The sequence below is a fragment of the Sinocyclocheilus anshuiensis genome, unplaced genomic scaffold (assembly GCF_001515605.1).
Source record: "Sinocyclocheilus anshuiensis isolate Anshui unplaced genomic scaffold, SAMN03320099.WGS_v1.1 scaffold850, whole genome shotgun sequence".
In the NCBI taxonomy this organism is placed as follows: domain Eukaryota; kingdom Metazoa; phylum Chordata; class Actinopteri; order Cypriniformes; family Cyprinidae; genus Sinocyclocheilus; species Sinocyclocheilus anshuiensis.
In genome coordinates, this window is record NW_015537937.1 from 2,352,754 (window position 1) to 2,372,378 (window position 19,625).

A 19,625-nucleotide genomic window follows, 5' to 3' on the forward strand; every position below is an offset into this window, starting at 1 on the left:
AAATAATGTTATTTTTAGCAGCATCATATGACTCCTTTAATAATAACAACTCTGAACCTAAATAACTACTCCGCAAGTACTGAGAGCTTTCAGTACACTTTCAAAAGTATAGTTATAATACAACCAGAACACATTGCAATGTCTGTGGATTTACTTTTTATATTTTCTAAAACATTTTATAATAAGAAAATAAACATATTTTATAAAAGATTTTATTTCATTTTTTTATTTTATTGTATATTTAATTTATTTTAATTTAATTTTATATTAGATTTATTTTTGTTGTTGTTGTTCACAGAACAGTAACTCTGGGGATTTGCTCCTTTAGATATATGCTGTTGTCACTTTCAAAAGTTTGCAGTGGCTGTGTGACCTCTGTTTGTCCGTCTCTCTCTTTCTCCCTGTCGCTCTCTTTCTCTGTCTCTCTGCTCCCTCTGTTTGTCTCTGTCTCTTGTTTTCCCTCTGCTCTCTCAAAAGTCATCGAGGACACGGCGGTTTGAAAAGTGAGTTTGTTTTAATGCTGGTTAATTACACATTTGAAGAGCGCAAACAAACCCTCCCCTCGGCACTGCCGCTCAGAAGTGCCACGGCTCCATCTCTGTGATCTTGGTGTTTACACCATGTACACAAAGCTTTAAAAACAGAAGAAGAGCACTTGGCTAGCTTTGGTCTGATTGAGAGAGAGCTTTTTGGCTTCATGTTGAGGGAGGATCAACTCTGACCGTGGCTTCTAAGAACACTGGATGCCTTTAAGTGGAACCTTTGAGCTTTCAGCTGCTGTGAAATCATCAGTTCATGAGATTCTGAACGCCCACTTCCACAAACACAGTTTATTAGTCTTTGTTAAGGCAGCATCACTCGTTCTGTTGCTCTTACTGAAGACTGGAGTCTGGAGGTTTGTTGTAAAACTGTGCAGCTTGTTGAGGATGTATCTATCTATCTATCTATCTATCTATCTATCTATCTATCTATCTGTCTGTCTGTCTGTCTGTCTGTCTGTCTGTCGTTCTATCTATCGTTCTATCTATCGTCCTATCGTTCTATCGTTCTATTTATTGTTCTGTCGTTCTATCGATCGTTCTGTTGTTCATTCATTTTATCATTCTGTCTATCGTTCTATTGTCTGTTGTCATTTCTATCATTCTTTCTGTCATTCTATCTATATCTGTTGTTTTTGAGTTCAATCTTTTTTCTATCTATCTATCTATCTATCTATCTATCTATCTATCTATCTATCTATCTATCTATCTACTATCTGTCCGTCCGTCCGTCCGTCCGTTGTTCTATCTATCTATCATTCTATTGTTCTGTCGTTCTGTTGTTCTATCTATCGTTCTATCTATCTGTCGCTGTATGCTGTATGTGTTTTATCTATTGTTCTATCGTTCTGGTGTTCCATTGTTCTTTTGCCCTATTACTCTGTCATCTGTCATTTCTATCTATATATTTCTAGAATATTGTTGATTCTTGAGACTGGATTTGCTACTAAAAATAACTAACTCTATTAATTCTTCTGAACTATGAAGAGCAGTCTCTGAGCCGTAGTGTTTTCGTCAGGGAGGTTAGCATGCTTTGTAGCTCTGACCGATTCTTGTCTGAGGGTTGAATGAGCCGGCCTGCATTCTCCTCTGATCTCTGCTTAAAGTATTCATATTTACTTCAGTTATCTGGAGCAAACCACATGTTCTTTTGGGTTCTTCTGCTTCAGCGGCCCGTCAGGTCAGCAGTAAGCGTGGGTCAGTCATTGATCGGGTCAGGGTAATGGTTTGGAAAGCCTACACCAGCACCAGAGGCCCCGTACGAGGCCCAGAGCCAGAAACATGCAGGGGAAAATCTGTTTCCCAATCAATCAAACTGCTCAGCACACAGGCCAATGATTGATCGACTGCTAGTTCACTGCTGCACGCTTTGGTTCTGACCCAGATAAGAGGCTTTTTCCCCCTGATTTTGACATTTTGTTGCTGTACAGATAATCGCTCATGTTGTTAATAAATGAACTGCAGTTGTTGCGTGTTATTTTGAACAAATGCAAGTGTGAAATACTATACTTGTTGAATGACTAAACCAAGTAAGCCTACACAGAATCGTTGAATTTTTTTAATGTGCTGATCGTGGGGTAAAATCTCTGGAATTTTTTCGATATGCATTTAAAAATTGTAAAATCTGGAAGATTAAAGTAGTTCAGACCAAAATTATTATCATTTACTCAACCTCATGTCATTATATTCAGATATGATGTTTCCCTTGAAATCAACAACAAAGAGGAGGATTTTCATGAAGTCTAAATTCCCGTAATTTCATTACACAATGCTTCAGAAGTAGTATAGACAATTATTAAAGTCTGCATGAAATCTAAATTGACTTTATTTACTTTACTAGCACACATTGCTAGTCTTGATGTGAACAATTAATCTGTGCAAGTTAATCCGCAGAAAGAAATTGCTTGTCTTGGTCATCTTTAATCAAAATCTGAACATTTGCTTCTGCTCTGGAATGGCATTCCTTCTCTGATGACGTCAGTTTGACGGCTTGGGCAGAATATCCTTTTTAAACACACCCCTCCAACCGTTAGATTGCTATGAGTGAGAGACAGAAAGGAGGAGCGCAAAAATAAAACCATGCCCTCTATTCAATATTCCATTTCAGCTGGAAATACGTCACTACACTGAAATAAAGTCGGCAGCAATTTCCGGTTCACGCAGACTTTAAGCTACATTTATGCTGTCATTGTTTGATTTTTGGCAGCTGCAGTTCTTATTCACAACCATTGCATGGAAAAGAGAAGCCTGGACTTTCTGCTTAATATGTCATTTTGTGTTCATTGGATGAAATAAAGTCATACAGGGAATGACATGAGGGTGAGTAAATGAAGTATTCCCAAAAATGTAAAAAAAAAAAAAATTAAAATACACTATCCAATCTCTTAGACAGACATATGTTGATAAACATATATACATATTCAAAAAGAAGCACAAAAAAGTCCACTGATTATTTCTGATGTTTAATATGGGTTATTTTAAGGACAGTCCACTGAAAGAATGAGAGACTGTCACTTTAGATGATGTTTTTCACACACCTCAGATTTGCTCGTTTAGCTCACCCATGCTGGCTTCAGGCGCTATGAACAGCTGTCATTTTAACGCTGACTTCCGTCCGTCCGTTGTTCTATCTATCTATCATTCTATTGTTCTGTCGTTCTGTTGTTCTATCTATCGTTCTATCTATCTGTCGCTGTATGTGTTGTTCTATTTATCTATTGTTCTATCGTTCTGGTGTTCCATTGTTCTTTTGCCCTATTACTCTGTCATTATATCACTCTATCTATATATTTCTAGAATATTGTTGATTCTTGAGACTGGATTTGCTACTAAAAATAACTAACTCTATTAATTCTTCTGAACTATGAAGAGCAGTCTCTGAGCCGTAGTGTTTTCGTCAGGGAGGTTAGCATGCTTTGTAGCTCTGACCGATTCTTGTCTGAGGGTTGAATGAGCCGGCCTGCATTCTCCTCTGATCTCTGCTTAAAGTATTCATATTTACTTCAGTTATCTGGAGCAAACCACATGTTCTTTTGGGTTCTTCTGCTTCAGCGGCCCGTCAGGTCAGCAGTAAGCGTGGGTCAGTCATTGATCGGGTCAGGGTAATGGTTTGGAAAGCCTACACCAGCACCAGAGGCCCCGTACGAGGCCCAGAGCCAGAAACATGCAGGGGAAAATCTGTTTCCCAATCAATCAAACTGCTCAGCACACAGGCCAATGATTGATCGACTGCTAGTTCACTGCTGCACGCTTTGGTTCTGACCCAGATAAGAGGCTTTTTCCCCCTGATTTTGACATTTTGTTGCTGTACAGATAATCGCTCATGTTGTTAATAAATGAACTGCAGTTGTTGCGTGTTATTTTGAACAAATGCAAGTGTGAAATACTATACTTGTTGAATGACTAAACCAAGTAAGCCTACACAGAATCGTTGAATTTTTTTAATGTGCTGATCGTGGGGTAAAATCTCTGGAATTTTTTCGATATGCATTTAAAAATTGTAAAATCTGGAAGATTAAAGTAGTTCAGACCAAAATTATTATCATTTACTCAACCTCATGTCATTATATTCAGATATGATGTTTCCCTTGAAATCAACAACAAAGAGGAGGATTTTCATGAAGTCTAAATTCCCGTAATTTCATTACACAATGCTTCAGAAGTAGTATAGACAATTATTAAAGTCTGCATGAAATCTAAATTGACTTTATTTACTTTACTAGCACACATTGCTAGTCTTGATGTGAACAATTAATCTGTGCAAGTTAATCCGCAGAAAGAAATTGCTTGTCTTGGTCATCTTTAATCAAAATCTGAACATTTGCTTCTGCTCTGGAATGGCATTCCTTCTCTGATGACGTCAGTTTGACGGCTTGGGCAGAATATCCTTTTTAAACACACCCCTCCAACCGTTAGATTGCTATGAGTGAGAGACAGAAAGGAGGAGCGCAAAAATAAAACCATGCCCTCTATTCAATATTCCATTTCAGCTGGAAATACGTCACTACACTGAAATAAAGTCGGCAGCAATTTCCGGTTCACGCAGACTTTAAGCTACATTTATGCTGTCATTGTTTGATTTTTGGCAGCTGCAGTTCTTATTCACAACCATTGCATGGAAAAGAGAAGCCTGGACTTTCTGCTTAATATGTCATTTTGTGTTCATTGGATGAAATAAAGTCATACAGGGAATGACATGAGGGTGAGTAAATGAAGTATTCCCAAAAATGTAAAAAAAAAAAAAATTAAAATACACTATCCAATCTCTTAGACAGACATATGTTGATAAACATATATACATATTCAAAAAGAAGCACAAAAAAGTCCACTGATTATTTCTGATGTTTAATATGGGTTATTTTAAGGACAGTCCACTGAAAGAATGAGAGACTGTCACTTTAGATGATGTTTTTCACACACCTCAGATTTGCTCGTTTAGCTCACCCATGCTGGCTTCAGGCGCTATGAACAGCTGTCATTTTAACGCTGACTGACCTGCAGAAAACACTGACTAAAAAAAAAAAAAATCTGTGTGTTTGTCTGGAGACAGAAAAAGCTACCAATGCCTTCTAATCATCTCTGTGTCACCTTTCATACTCACTGTTTGATCAGGTTAAAGTGGAGTGCTGGAGAAGCATATACTAATGAGCTGCCTACCTAGACAGCATTTTTAGGAAACATAGGCTTGCTTACGTCCATTTTACAAACAGTATAGACATCTCAAATGATAGATATTCTTTGCATGCACTGCTATTCAAATGTTGGAGGTCAGTAAGCTTTTTTATTTTCTTTGATAGAAATAAGTATTTTTTTTATTCAGCAAAGGCATATTAAACAGATCGAAAGTAACTTTAACAGACGTTTATTGTACAAAAAGTATATATATTTCAAATAAATGCTGTTCTTTTTTTAACATTTATTCATCCAAAAATCAGGGGTAATGTCACTGTTTCCATAAAAATATTGAGCTGCATAACTGTGTTCAACATAATAAAAAATGTCAATAATAAGAAATGTTTCTTGAGCACCAAATCAGCAGGTTGGAAGGATTTCTGAAGGAATATGTGAAAGGAGTAATGATGCTGAAAATTCAGCTTTGCATCACAGGAATAAATTACATTTTAATATATATTCAAATAGACAACAGTTAGTTTAAATTATAATATTTTTTCACAATATTGCTGTTTTTACTGCATTTTTATCAAATAAATGCAGCCTTTGTGAGCTTAAGAGATTTCTTTTTAAAAACAATAAAAAATCTTACCGTCCACAAACTTTGGTATGCTGTATGCATTTAGTAGTTTAGTCAGTCCCAAAATGCATTGCAATGAATTCAATGAAAAGTATACAGAGAATCAAATTGGACTGACATGATCGTATTCTTCAGATCTTGTTGGGCAGGATTCTGAATTAAGCTGCTTTGAAATGATTTGTATTTAGAAACTGCCATACAGAACAAGTTGGATTGAATTTATTCAGCGCTAAACAGTAGCTATTGATTTCAAATCAGTCTCCTGAGTTCATGAGGTGGTATTTTTGTTATTCTTCTTCTTTAGAAGGCAGCTGACTATGTAGACAGTTATATTATGGTGAGGAACTAGCACAGAAACCAGCCCTGGTCTGGTCTGTGTGATTGTAAGAGTGATAAACAGAGCTCTCTCAGCGTGGTGTGTGTGTGTGTGTGCATGTGAAAGAAAGAGGAGAGGACAGTTGGGACCCATAAATACACACGCCTGCAGTGTGTGCGTGTATATTATTATCTCCACTCTCTCTCTGACAGCGCTGATTTGTAGATTGGCTGATAGTCTGTTGTTTGTTTGGTTATTTATTCAGGAGTAGTGCTCTCCATTCTCTGAGCTGTCTAGTGCATATTTAATGCTCTGCTTTAGAAGCTCATATTACCTAGCGCTCTGTCTTTTAGACTCGGATATATGCGTGTTGGTCTGTCCTGAGCTTTGTGTGTGTGCACAGCAGTGCAAATGAGATGGGACTTTCTAAGAAAGATGTGAAACGGGTCAGAACCGAAGAAATAAGGCATGAAAGTCTGCGTGTTTCTGTGATTTTAACCATAGCAGGGGTTTTGTTTGGCACAACGTGAAGCAAAAAGACCAGAAAAGCATCTTCACAAATCACTTCTGGGTTTTCGATTCACTCGAGACCTTAGAGGCCTGTGGAAACACAACCCAAACAGCCAAAAGTGCAGCAATCAAAGTACCCACGATAAATCTAGTGCTTTAGCAATAGCAAAACCATTTTTGCTCAAATAAATATTTTATGTCTGAACATAAAACGCTATAAAGCAATAGGCCACAAGAGATTTCATTAGTAATTTTACCACAGTTAAGGGTAATAATCATTTTTATTCAATATTTTTGTAGTTTTCCAGTAAAACTTTTTTCTTTTACTATAGAAGCAAATTTTTATTAAAGGGGTCATATGATGAGATTTCAATTGTTCCTTTCTCTTTGGAGTGTTAAAAGCTCTTGGTGCATAAAGAAGATCTGTAAAGTTACAAAGACAAGTCTCAAATCCAAAGAGATTTGCTGCGTCCCAATTCACCGACTTGTACTATGTACTAAAAGTATGTACTTTTTTTGTTATGGAAAAGTACATACTTTTAAGTGTGTAGCAAAAGATTTAACGGAAGAAAACATCTGTTGCCTAGTTACGCACAATTAATGTAAACAAAGCATTTGACATTTCATTCATTCCTATTTATCCAATATAATTTACTCTTCGCATTATTTATATATATATATATATATATATATATATATTTTTTTTTTTTGTAAATTTCATTTACGCTGCTCTAATATGTATCCTACCAACTTGAAGAGAGAAGCAGCACGTCGCCGTAGATCCACCAGACGCAGGTCTTTCGTGAGGAGACTGGTGCTGATGTTCATGTGCAATCATGTATGTAACAATGAAAGTTAAACTTATAAAATAAGTTTAAATATGTTAAGTAAAGAGAAAGGACACACACACACACACACACATATATGTGGCATAAATCTAGGATAGTAATACAGAAATATAAGTATAATGCATAAAGACAGGACACTTGGCACAGTACTGGAGTCTTTTTATTTACTGTTTTGTAGACTGACAACATCACACCATACTGCCAGCTGAATGCAACAGTCCCCATCCTGAAGCTGTTTCTGAACAGAGAATCTGACCGTCGTCCCTATCTCCGTCTGACAAGACAATCCATAGTCAACCTTATGAGGTTGACCATGGATGGTCAAAAGATATCGAGGTTGTGATGTTTCTTTACTGGCTGGCCCATGCTGCTGTAGCGTCTGGACCAATCAGACACACCATTTTTCATTTGATTTAACAAATCAATTATTCATTAGATTAACAAGTCGTCACAGACCCCTCACCCAATAGACTGGGCGCCAGGATGTCTGCGAATGACGTCAGGCCTTAAAGGCCTCACATCAGTGACCCACCTCCAGTCTGTGATTCTGTTAGATTCTGAGAAGATGAGGATGTGAGCAAAAGCGCTCCTAAGGACACCCTAAGTTCGTGCCAGGCTTCGGCCTTGACTAAGACGTGCAAGCATCAAACTTAGTCTTCTTAATTGATACATTAAGTATAATTTGCAACATTTTTACAAAGGTGTATTTGAACAGAAGCTGATGTTTCCTTCAGGCTGCAGATCTGCTGAATATCCAATGGTCCCATAGCTTCATGCTTTATTTATTTTCTCTTTACTGCCTAAGCTTTAATCCTGTTCCTATACCAACTGTATGTGTGTGTGTTTGTGTGAGTGTGTGTAGGTGTAGGTGTATGTTAGACTAGTTTAAGTGTTTATGTAGTTAGTAAAGTCTTACTTGTATCACACTTGACGTTGTTCATTGTTTGCTCATAACTGGAGTCCCTAACAGTGCACAGGGTTGTGCACAAGGTCAGCAGGGATGTCCTTAGCCTGCTAAAAAATATTGTGCAACTCCCTCAGGGTAAAGAGGTGGAGGAGATTGGTGCAGGATTTGTCAGGCTGGCAGGCTCTCCTGCTTTTCACATGGCAGTCGGAGCTATTGACGGATGCCACATCCACATAAAGCCCCCAGCCATCAATGCATCCTGTTATTTTAACAGGAAATTATTCCATTCAGTGCTGCTCCAGGCTGTGTGTGATCACAGCGGAAAGTTGGGGAATCTGCATTGGCTTTCCTGGACCTGTCCATGATGCAAGGGCCCTCAAGAACAGTGTCATTTACAGCAGGCAGTTGTATCCACCTGAGGACCGGTGCATCTTGGGAGATGGAGGGTACCCCTGCTTGACATCACCTATTACCATCATGACACCCTACCGTGAACCTGTTGCCTCTCCAGTTGAGGCCCGCTACAACAGGCATCATTCCAGGGCCAGATGCGTGATTGAGAGGGCCTTCGGCATGCCGAAGACCCGCTGGAGGTCCATCTTTTTTAAAGCCCTTGAGGTGAGCCCAGAATTCACCCCCATCATTATTACATGGTGTGTAATTCTACACAACATGTGCCTGGCCGCCGGTGACATAATTGATGCGGATATGGATGACGACGATGACGGTGATGGGGATATGGGAGGACTATATTTAGAAAATTACTGTAAAACACAAATAATCATTACCTCCTCCTGTCCTTGCTGCTTCTCCTAGAACCATTACTAAACACCTTGGATTCAGATGTTTATTATTATCATATAAGGAAACATTCACAGTAGAAATAAAGAATGGTCATATTAGTGTTCCTGGAACAATTTAAGCCTGAAAGTATTAATATCATAATCACTTTAATAGGGGAGATTGAGTTATTGTACATTTAGTTTTATTTTTTTATTTTAGCATGTATCTATTTATTTATTTGTTATTATTAGTATTTTTATTCATTACAGTTATTTTTTTTTATTAATGATTGGGTAAGGACGGCCATTAAAGTTAGAAATCTCTCTTCCCTAGCTGCAGCCTCTCTTCTCATCTCTTCATCTCTAAGCTCCATTCTTGCCCTAAACTCTTCTTCTCTCCTTCTGGCTTCTTCCTCGCTCTCTTTTTTTCTTCCTCTTTTCTTCTCTCTCTCTTCAGACTCTCTTTCTTTTCTTTCCGCTCTCAGTTGTGCCTGTTCTTCTCTCTTTGCATCCCTTTCCTACAGCTCTCTCAAATACAGCAGAAGCTCACTTTCTCCTGACCCTCTCTTTCTTTTCCTGCTGGCATCATCAGAAGGGCCAACAACAGAGAGAGATGAACCAATAGCACCATCTTGGTTGCCAGATTGTATGAGCAAAGGTGGGGTGATGGATGGCTTAGAACCTAATGCAGCATCCTTCACCCCATACCACTTCCAAGATGCTGCTGTCAGTTAGCCTCCCTCTGTGCTGACCCCTGACTGTGGACACTTCAGATCCTTTAAAATTTTGTGAAAAACACTCACAATTAGTTAAATATTATTTAACTGGCTATTTATATTTATGGAAAAATAAAAGACAGCATGCAACATAACATTTACTTACTTTATATTTTTGCTTTATGTTTTCCCTTTTTTTTCACCCATGCTGCTGAAACTTTTCCATCCAGATTTTTTTTCATGGATGAAGGCTCTTAGGTACCCAAAAGATAACTCAGTAAATAATTTCAGTAATTCACAACAACATCAGAAAATCTTATATAAAAGCAAACTAATCCATTGAACCTAAACACAGAAAATATTTTAATAAGTTAAAGCTAATAAACAAACAACACAAACAATAGTAATAACAAACAGTAAAGTGTGTCTATTAATAGCAAAGATGAATCTGTAATCTTAGCACTTATGTTTTGCCATGCATTGAAATATTTAACATTTAACTGCAGACAATATAGATCTGGAGTGATCTCAGGTAGATGTGTATGATTTAATCTACCCTGTAAACCAAAAAAAAAAAAAAAGAGACCCCATTATGCTTTTTAATGTAAATGCATATAATGTTATTGAAATACATATTTTATGAAATGAGCTTGATTAAATTTAATTCATTTTTATTTTAATTTAACCAGCTTAAAGAACTGCTTAACTGCTTTTGCTATTATTACTACTATTAACTGCTTTAATTTAACCAGCTTAAAGAACTGATTTTAAAACTGCACAAAAATGGAAATTAGCTCTTAAGTTTGACATTTTCCAGCATCCCCTTAAAAAAGAACAAAACAGAACTGGCAGTCAGCGTAAACACTTCATCCAGACCAGGGATGGGCAACTTTGGTTGATGTATTGTTCAATCTTAGTTCATGTTAACTAATGTTAACTAATGAACCTTATTGTAAAGTGTTACCAGAGTTTACTGTTCATGCAGGAGTATGGAAAATGTCAAAAAGTACAAGCTGTATCCTGTAACTTATTTGTGTATCTGTGGTAAATCCCCTAATACACAATATAACAGTAAATATAAACACTCAAATATTTAAGCCTATTATACTTATATAACAAACACAGTGTAGCGCAACAGACCTTATAATCATTGTGAAAGTGCTGTTTATTTTTCTGCACCGGCAGTTATAGGGTTAATGCGGGAGTAAAAGACCCGGAAGAGAGATGAGCGAGTTAGGCTGGTGCACCTGTGATACAGCTCTTCTGCGTTCAAATGAAAAGTTATGAGCGTCTTTTGTCTGTCATTCTTCAGACATTACAATACTACAATAGCACAGTTAATACAAATATGTCAATAACCACTACTTACTCAAAACCTTTGGATGGCGGCATTTCTCTTGCCAGTAAAAAGGGACTCATTGGCAATATGCCAATTGATTAGCCCCTCAGTGTATTCATCGGTCCCTACAAGATAAACACAACACTCTTTTCACACAACAATCCATTAATCTCACGAAGCAATAAAAAAATAACTTTATTAAAGTATAACGTTTAAATTCTTACACTTAAATACTGCGGGCGCATCTCCATTACTACCTCCGGTCGCCATGGTTACAACTTTCTCAAGGCTCCTCCCTCCCGCGCGCAATGTGTTGTAGGCAATATTAGCCGTTAGAGTGTGCATCGATCTGTACTTTGAATTCTAACCGGAAGTAATAGACCATCCGGGAATCTTTGGCATACTCTTTTCAACATACTAGGATTTGGGACATACTAATTCTATTTTTGAATACTATTTAAGACGGATAGTATGCGAATTGGGACGCAGCAATATTCTTTATAAAAGTTGAGTCAACCACGCCTACCTAAAACGGCTTGTTCTAACACACCCCCACATGTCTACGTCACGATGTGGGAAGATTTGCATAACACCGCCCAAATGTTCACGCAAAGAAAGAAGGCGTAACTTTTATTCTCGCTGTAGTATTGTTGTTGCCGCCGCCGCCATGTCGTGAAGGCGCTGTGTGTTTCGTTGTGAAATCGAAACTACTTTGTTTGGCCTTCCAAATGAGGACGATATGTTGCCGCAAGCCCGCTGGCCGTTCCTTCGTCAAATCCGCCGGCCACCGTTCTCAAGCCCTTGGCTTGGCCTTCCAAAAGAGGACACAACTAGAAATCAATGGTTAAGTTGTTTGAAATTAGTTTTCTTTCCACACTAACTATTTAAAATATCATTATAATTCAAAATAACTTTTTTATTCCAGTCTATTTTAAAATGTAATTTATTCACGTGATGGCAAAGCAAAATTGTTAGTGGCCATTACTCCATATTTAACTGTCATATAATCTTTCAAAAATTATTGCTTAATATTTTTTGTGAAAATGTAAAAGTGTGTGTGTTTGTGTGTGTGTGTGTGTGTGTGTGTGTGTGTGTGTGTGTGTATATATTGCTCGTCAACTAAATGTGTGTAACATATGTAATTTTCCAAGTGTGTGTATTGACTTTACATTGCAGCTCATTTGGTCTGAAAAACTATCCATTTTTATAAATGTGCATTACTGGCCACATATTCTAGGCCACATATTTCTAAGAGCCACATATTCTAGGCCGCATATTTTCATTTAGTGAGTCATTTAGTCTGTATTTTTTGTAGTTCAATGAACCCATTCCTGTGCTGTAGCAGCAGAGTGTGTGATTTATTTCACTTTGCTCTCGCAGGACTGCATGTCGCACTACGTTTGTATTCTTTTGTAATTGGTTAACCGTGCTGAAAACGTATTGCCACGCTTGAAGCCTTTGTGTGATGGCCCATTTCTATGCAAACCACATGCCTGCATAGCACTAACGCACACACACATGATGCTGGATTGCCTCATTCATTGTGTATTGTGTGCCGGCAGCATTCGGACCAGTGGCGGCTCGTCGGGGGAGGCAGACGTCGGGGGAGGCAGACAAAACCATAATTTTGAGGTGAAAATGGGAGGAGGACGATTTAATGTTACTAAAATTCACAATTCGTTTCAGTTCATGTCTCAGAATGTGTATTTTTTGTTTGTAATTTCACAGTAACACAGACTTTTAAGAAGGGATGGATATTTGCTTCAAGTGATAGGCCAGGTAAGTTAAATTATATTATCTTGCTGTATGTATGTCGTTTTCTTTACGTTTTCTGACTAAAAGCAACCAAAAAGCCATTTTAAAGTGGTTAAGCAAATAATATAATAATAATAATCGGCAGGGATCCCAGACTAATAAAATTAGTGTGCCTCCTCTATTTTAAAACCCACGAACCGCCACTGGTTCGGACAGGTCATGTTGACCCTTTCACCGCCTCTGACATTGAATGGGATGGAGGGGTCGAGTCTCTCATTCTCTCTTCTTCATCCATCACACCATCCCTGTCTTCATGGAGGATGTAAATGGCTGGATTCTGTCTTTTTCACCGGTCTCTGGTTCAGCATCACTCATAGCATGCAGCTATTAATATTACAAATATTCAAATAACTTTATTTAACATTCATAGGAGTGGTGGACAGTGGAAAAATTCACTAGCTGCTGACTGTTACTGGAGTTACTGGAGAGAAACATGTTGAAACGGACAGATGGATCCAGTTATTAATGTAGTAATCATTTGCGGTGTTGTATAACTGAAGGTTTGTGTTGATCTTTTTGCTGGCGTCAAACATGCACACACTGACTTTAACATACAGATGGCCTTTATAAACAATATTAAATCAGTTAAAGCAAGATGCAATGTTGAACAGAGATTTTCAGTGACAAATGGCTTGTTTCTTACACCTAAATATCATATGAGCTACTTTTATGTACCTTTTGCAGCTTGATGTTTGCAATCCTCATTCATTTTCTTTGTTTCTATTGGTCAACCTCAAAAGATATTACAAGTTTGGAACACCATGAGGATGATTTAATTTTGGAGTGAACTAACCCTTTAATATTGCTTCTGCCAAGCATAATTGCTTTTTCTGATAATTGTGATCTTGTGCACAGATAATCTCTCTGTGATATCTAAAAATAGTTTAGATAATTATTAGCACAGCATAATCTTTCACACTTATTATAGTAAACGGATGGAACAAATCAGTGCCATTCCTCTCTCCACTTAGTCATTATGGCAAATTCATTTTTCAAAATTATTGTTCCGTTTTTCATTTGCTTTGAGATCCTTCAATTATTTTGACTTCATATTTTGGCCATCTGATTTGTTGGCCATAAATATACTTGAAAGCAGGTTTTAAAATTACTTCTGATAATGTTTGGAAGGTGATGCATATAATTAGTCTCACTTCAGAGATGCAAATGATGTTGCTTTATTTAAATATTCATTCTGATAGGTCAGTTTCCAAATGAGATTATCTTTTCTGCTGTCAGCCTCTTCTAGCATTAATGCGGAGATTAAAAGCTCACTTGGGCTCATTATATTATAAATGCATCTGAATTATGCACATACATAAAGTCAATTGATTAAAACAACATGTTGATAGTTTTACTTGTTTGGTTTATTTAAATGAATTTCTCAGGCTCTCAATCTTTTATTTTTAATTGTTGGTTTGTTTAATATTAAAGGAGTCATATGACATTGCTTAGAATAACATTATTTTGTGTATTTGGTGTAATGCAATGTGTTTGCGCAGTTTAAGGTAAAAAAAAAAACATTATTTTCCACATACTGTACATTGTTGTTGCTGCTCTCTGCCCTGCCTTTCTGAAAGCTATCCAGTGCGTTGTGATTGGCCGAATACCTCAAGCATGTGACGGAAATGTTACACCCTTTACCATATTTGGAAACTCACAGTGTCCCTATGACATGGCGGCGGCAACAATACTACATATAAATAAAAGTTACGCCTTCTTTCTTTGCGTAAACATTTGGGCGGTATTATGCAAATCGTCACACACAGTGATGTAGATTTGTGGGGGCGTATTTGAATGAGGCATATTGGGAAGGCGTGGACGAGTCTTAACTTTTATAAAGAATATCTCTTTGGGTTTGAGACTTTAATCTTTGTGAATTTATGGATCTTATATATGCACGAACAGTTTTTTTTAATGAAAAATGTCTTCAAGTACCTATATGATAGTGTTGAAAGGTCAACAAAGCAAAATAAAATAATAATAATAATAATAATAATAATAATAATAATAGTAATAGATAATAGTAATATAAAAGTATTAACAAGAAAATCTTAATTATTAGTTATATACAAACTATAACTATAATAAACCACTAATAATTTAGTTATTATGCTATATCTTAACATCTCTTTGCAGAGGAGGCTAGGTATTGCATTTTCATGTCAACATAACACTATTTGTTTCTGTAGAGAACATCACTAAGGGCGGCAGCGCTGGCCAGGATGAGGCCGTTTGGGTATTGTGACTGCTGCCGCCTTCAAAAACATTCCCACAATGCACCGGGGCTTTTCACAGCACGCCAGTTGGTTTGTATGAGCGGGAAAAGTGGACAGAGGTATTTGGATTGTGAAAGAGAGTAGAGGTGGCCTTCATTCTGTGAGCGTCTGAATGAAGAAATCAGGAAAAGGCAGGAAGTCTGCTCATGTGTGGTGCATTCAGAAGCTTCCTTTCACTTTCTCAGAGTGCCGTTAGAGCCGACATTAATACGTTATTAGAGTGTACAAACACACACAGTCTAATGATGGCCGTCCGCACACTCGCACGCTGTGTGAAGTCACCTTGAAACCCAATTAAAGAGCTCTCTGACCTCTCTGAGCTCTGGGCCCATTATGTGGCTTGAGAAAAGGCCATGGTGACAGGACAAATGAAAAAGAGACACCGAGAGAAAGAGACAGACGGGTTAGAAAGGCTTCTGGCATGAGAGTCTCGCTCTTAATGAAGAGCCACATCACCTCATCATCCACTTCCTCTCGTCTCTTGCTTCCCTTCTTCACTGTGGGCTGCTTTTCTGAATTCGCTCCTTTTTTTCTGCTCTGATTGACTAGTAAATTAAACTCGATGACACACAGATAGGGGCAGAAAGTTTAGCAGATGCTTGTAGGACTCTTCGTTTTCTTTCTGTTGGTCGATAAAGTCTCACCACTGCTTGGTTTGACGCTTCAGATCCATTACTGGCTGCTAGGGTTGGGTGATATATTAAATATTTGCAATATATTCAGTGTTATTTTGTGTTGGCGATGTAAAATGGAGCAACATCATGAATATTGTGATGATATTCCATCATTAGGTTTTTTTAGGCCCGTGCCAGTAGGCTGATTTTGTGTCATGACTCGTGATTTTGAGAACGCTAAGACAGCGATATTATAATGGCGTGTCTGATTTAATCTCAGTTGCAAAAGTGCTGATAGAGTTGGGAAGTTTGATTCATTTCCATGAATCAGTTATTTTGAACTGTCCATTTGAAGTCGCAGCATGGCATTTTGTATAATTTTAGAGCAAAATGCCATATATATATATGTCCAAATGTATTTGGACGCTAATGCCTCATTTAAAATTGCTTTCCTTTGCATTATACTGCTCAATATAAAACAAATAGCACTTATGTTAAGAAGATGGTAGAAGGACTTTTCAAGCCAAAGCTTTTAGAAAAGAAGTTTGTTACATGTAAAATATATGAATTGTTCAAAATTCTGAGTTTAAACTATTTTTTAATCTAATGCAGTGTTATTTAGAATCTTTTATGTGTGACTTACTGTAAGTGTGTAAATACAATTTTATTGCCACTGTACATTAGGGCTGTCAAAAACAATGTGAATTTCGAATATTCGTCGAATTTAAAATAAAAATCCACATTAGAATGCAAAAACGTTGCATTCGAATTTTAGGAGTGCGTTAAGGAGGCAGCCTTATCAGTGGCGCACGAGATGCGATGACGATGTAAGTTCCATTGCATTTTAATGTTTTTGTTAGCGTTTCCAGTATCCAGAAGCCACTAGATGCGGCGCTGCTGCGTTGTTAATTACAAATATTGTGGGAAAAGAGAACATCAATGTGGAGAAGATCTTGTTTACATCAAAACTGAAACCAAGCCGTTCACACAGAACGCATATTTCGCGCATTTTCTAGAAGGACATCTATCACCGTTGCACTCGCGTCTCGCACAAAAGAGCCACATGTTTAGAAAACCATGTAAAATTAATGCACCCATCCCACTGCAGCTCATATTTTTAAATGAAAAATGTACTCTGTGTGTGTCAGACTTTGTTCCTTGTTTTGTGTGTGTTTTGCTCCCCATGTGCCTTCCTTGCCCTTATTTGGTTATCTTCCTGTTCCTGCTCCCTGATTGTTTCTCATTTGATTCCAGGTGTGTCTGTTCTGCCCCTGAGTAAGTTGTGTATTTAAAGTGTTTCCTGTTTTGAGCTCCTTGTCCAGTATTGTTCATCCGAGTGCTACGTGTGTTTTCCGTGTTCCCTTGAGTTCATTAAAATCTCTCGATTGATGTACTCCTCGTCTTCTTCGTTCCTTGCTCCGCACTCCTCACAGTAGTGCAACCGTGACAGTGTTTCCGCCCTTTGTATTAAACTATGCATAAATACATGATGCTGTTTTGTTTATAGTTGTTTAAGCAGCTTAATTAATTATAATTGGTTTATAAACATTATTTGAAACATTATGCACTTTTTTTTCACAGATAGTCATGTTATCTTATGCTTTGAATAAACGTGCATTAGTAATATTTTGCTCAATGTGCCATCTTGTGGCCTCAGGAGAGAAGCCTAAAGCTTTTAGCCATTTTGACAGCCCTACTGTACATCATATTTAGTGAATATAACAATTTATTTAGATATTTATATAATATGAAGTGCATATCTTAAATGTTATACATTAATAAATTATTAATAATACATTTATACAAGTTTATTTTTCTGCAGTTTGTTTTAAATCAGCAGTATATGTAGTATGTCACACACAGTTCACTTAGCTCCGTCCAACATGTCATCATGGTGGAGTATGAACCATATAATCTGCATGTTGAACTCATGTGTCTTTTTGCCCTGGGGAGCTCATCTCACGGCTCGCATTAGTAGTCATAAGCACTGCTGCTCTCCATCGCTGAGGTTATTCAAGATGGAGAGTGGATTATATGACACTTCTTCAGGTATTTTAAATTGTTTTCAGTAGGAATTTACCCAATATATATCTCTTATACATCTTATGTTTAAGAACATTTTGTAAACACAATTTTTAGGTATTTAGGCCTATATGTGGTGTAAACAGTATCTTTCTTTTATTACACTTAAAGTAAGTAGTATCTACCTGTTTTTACAATTCATAGGCTGTTGCCCTCTTTTCCATACAATCAAATCATATTTATTAAGCTTCAAAAAAGACTAAAAATAAGCCTGAAAGCACTCCATATAACGTGCACTATATTTCAAGTCTTCTGATGCCATAAAGTATTTTTGTGAGTAAAGGACCAAAATTTAAGGCATTATTTAATGAAATTGTTCTCATTAGCCATAGCTTTTCAATTACATTCGTATTTGTGTATGTTAAAATATGGTGTGAGAGAATGCACCATGTGTTAAATACCACATCTCTCATAATTGTGGGCTAGATTTTAATATAAGGAAGTGCAAAAGAAATAGAGCTACAGTAGAAGATTTTCAGTAGTAAACAACCCAATGTTTGGCCTGAAGCTGGTTGCCCAAGGAAGTCTTGCTAGATAACTGTCGGCATGCTAGAAGCCCATGCTGGGGATCCAGACCCCCAGAAGTGGAGGCATTTATGAATGCTGGCAAATATTCATGATATATTCAGTGTTATTTGTCAGTAATGACAAATTATTCAATGTCTTCAATGATGTGAAGATTTTTATCATTAGGTTTTCTGAACACTGTACAACTTGTGCATTTGAGAACGCTAAGACAGCAATATTATGATAATGTCTCTAATTTCATCTTGCAAAAATGCTAATAGACTTGGGAAGTTTGACTCATGAAGTTTGAATCACTCTTTCTCTCCTACACTCTTAAAAATAAAGGTTATTTATAGACATCCACAGGTTTTATGAAGAACCTTTAACATCCATGGAATCTTTCCATTGCACAAAGGTTCTTTACACCGTGTCCTAACTACACTCAATGATGTGACACATGATAAAAGGTATCTGTTCCATGTTAATCAGAGTTTTTGTCCTAACCAGCTGCGACAACGACAAGTAACATTTCTATTTTAGAAACGGTCGTGACTGGAGCAACAACATACAAACTATGACAGTGAAAATCTCAGGTACGGATTATGTGCTTTATTCAAAGTTAAACATTTCTAGTGTGAGTTTGAATATTATTCTGCATGACCTTGGCTATAAATGTCACGCAATATGATATTCAAACTCACATTAGATGCGTTTAACTTTGAACAAAGCACATAACCAGTACCTGAGATTATCACTGTCATAGTTTGTATGTTGTTTTTCCAGCTGTGACGTCGTGGAAATAGAAGCCGTTTCTAGAAAATAAATGTTGTGTGTCACCGTCACAGCTAGTTAGGACAAAAACTCTGATTTAGGCCTACATGGAAAATATACCTTTTATCGCATGTCGCGGCATTGCATTGCGTGTAGGTAGAACATGGTTTAAGAACTGTTCTCTGGCTCTGTTTGCAAGGTTCTTTGAACAACCAAAACCAAAATAGTTATTCTATGGCATCACTTTGAAAACCTCCATTTGGAACATTGTTTTTAAGAGTGTAGAATATGTAAGAATGCTGAAGGACTAGTTAATCCAAAAAACACTCTAGCTTTTTACTTTTTTACCGTC

At 37.2% G+C, this 19,625-nt stretch overlaps 1 protein-coding gene and 1 long non-coding RNA gene across 2 annotated transcripts in view; one reads left to right on the forward strand and one right to left on the reverse strand.

The window, feature by feature from the left end:
• LOC107660122 (ephrin type-B receptor 1-like) overlaps nt 1-19,625 on the forward strand; it is a 252,460-nt gene that overhangs the window by 110,879 nt on the left and 121,956 nt on the right. The gene's annotated exons all lie outside the window — the stretch shown is intronic.
• LOC107660128 (uncharacterized) lies at nt 4,511-18,209 on the reverse strand. The gene is made up of 3 exons (XR_001630972.1): nt 18,196-18,209; nt 7,342-7,347; nt 4,511-4,592 (listed from the first exon to the last, which is right to left on the reverse strand). It is a non-coding gene; the product is annotated as an uncharacterized LOC107660128 (long non-coding RNA).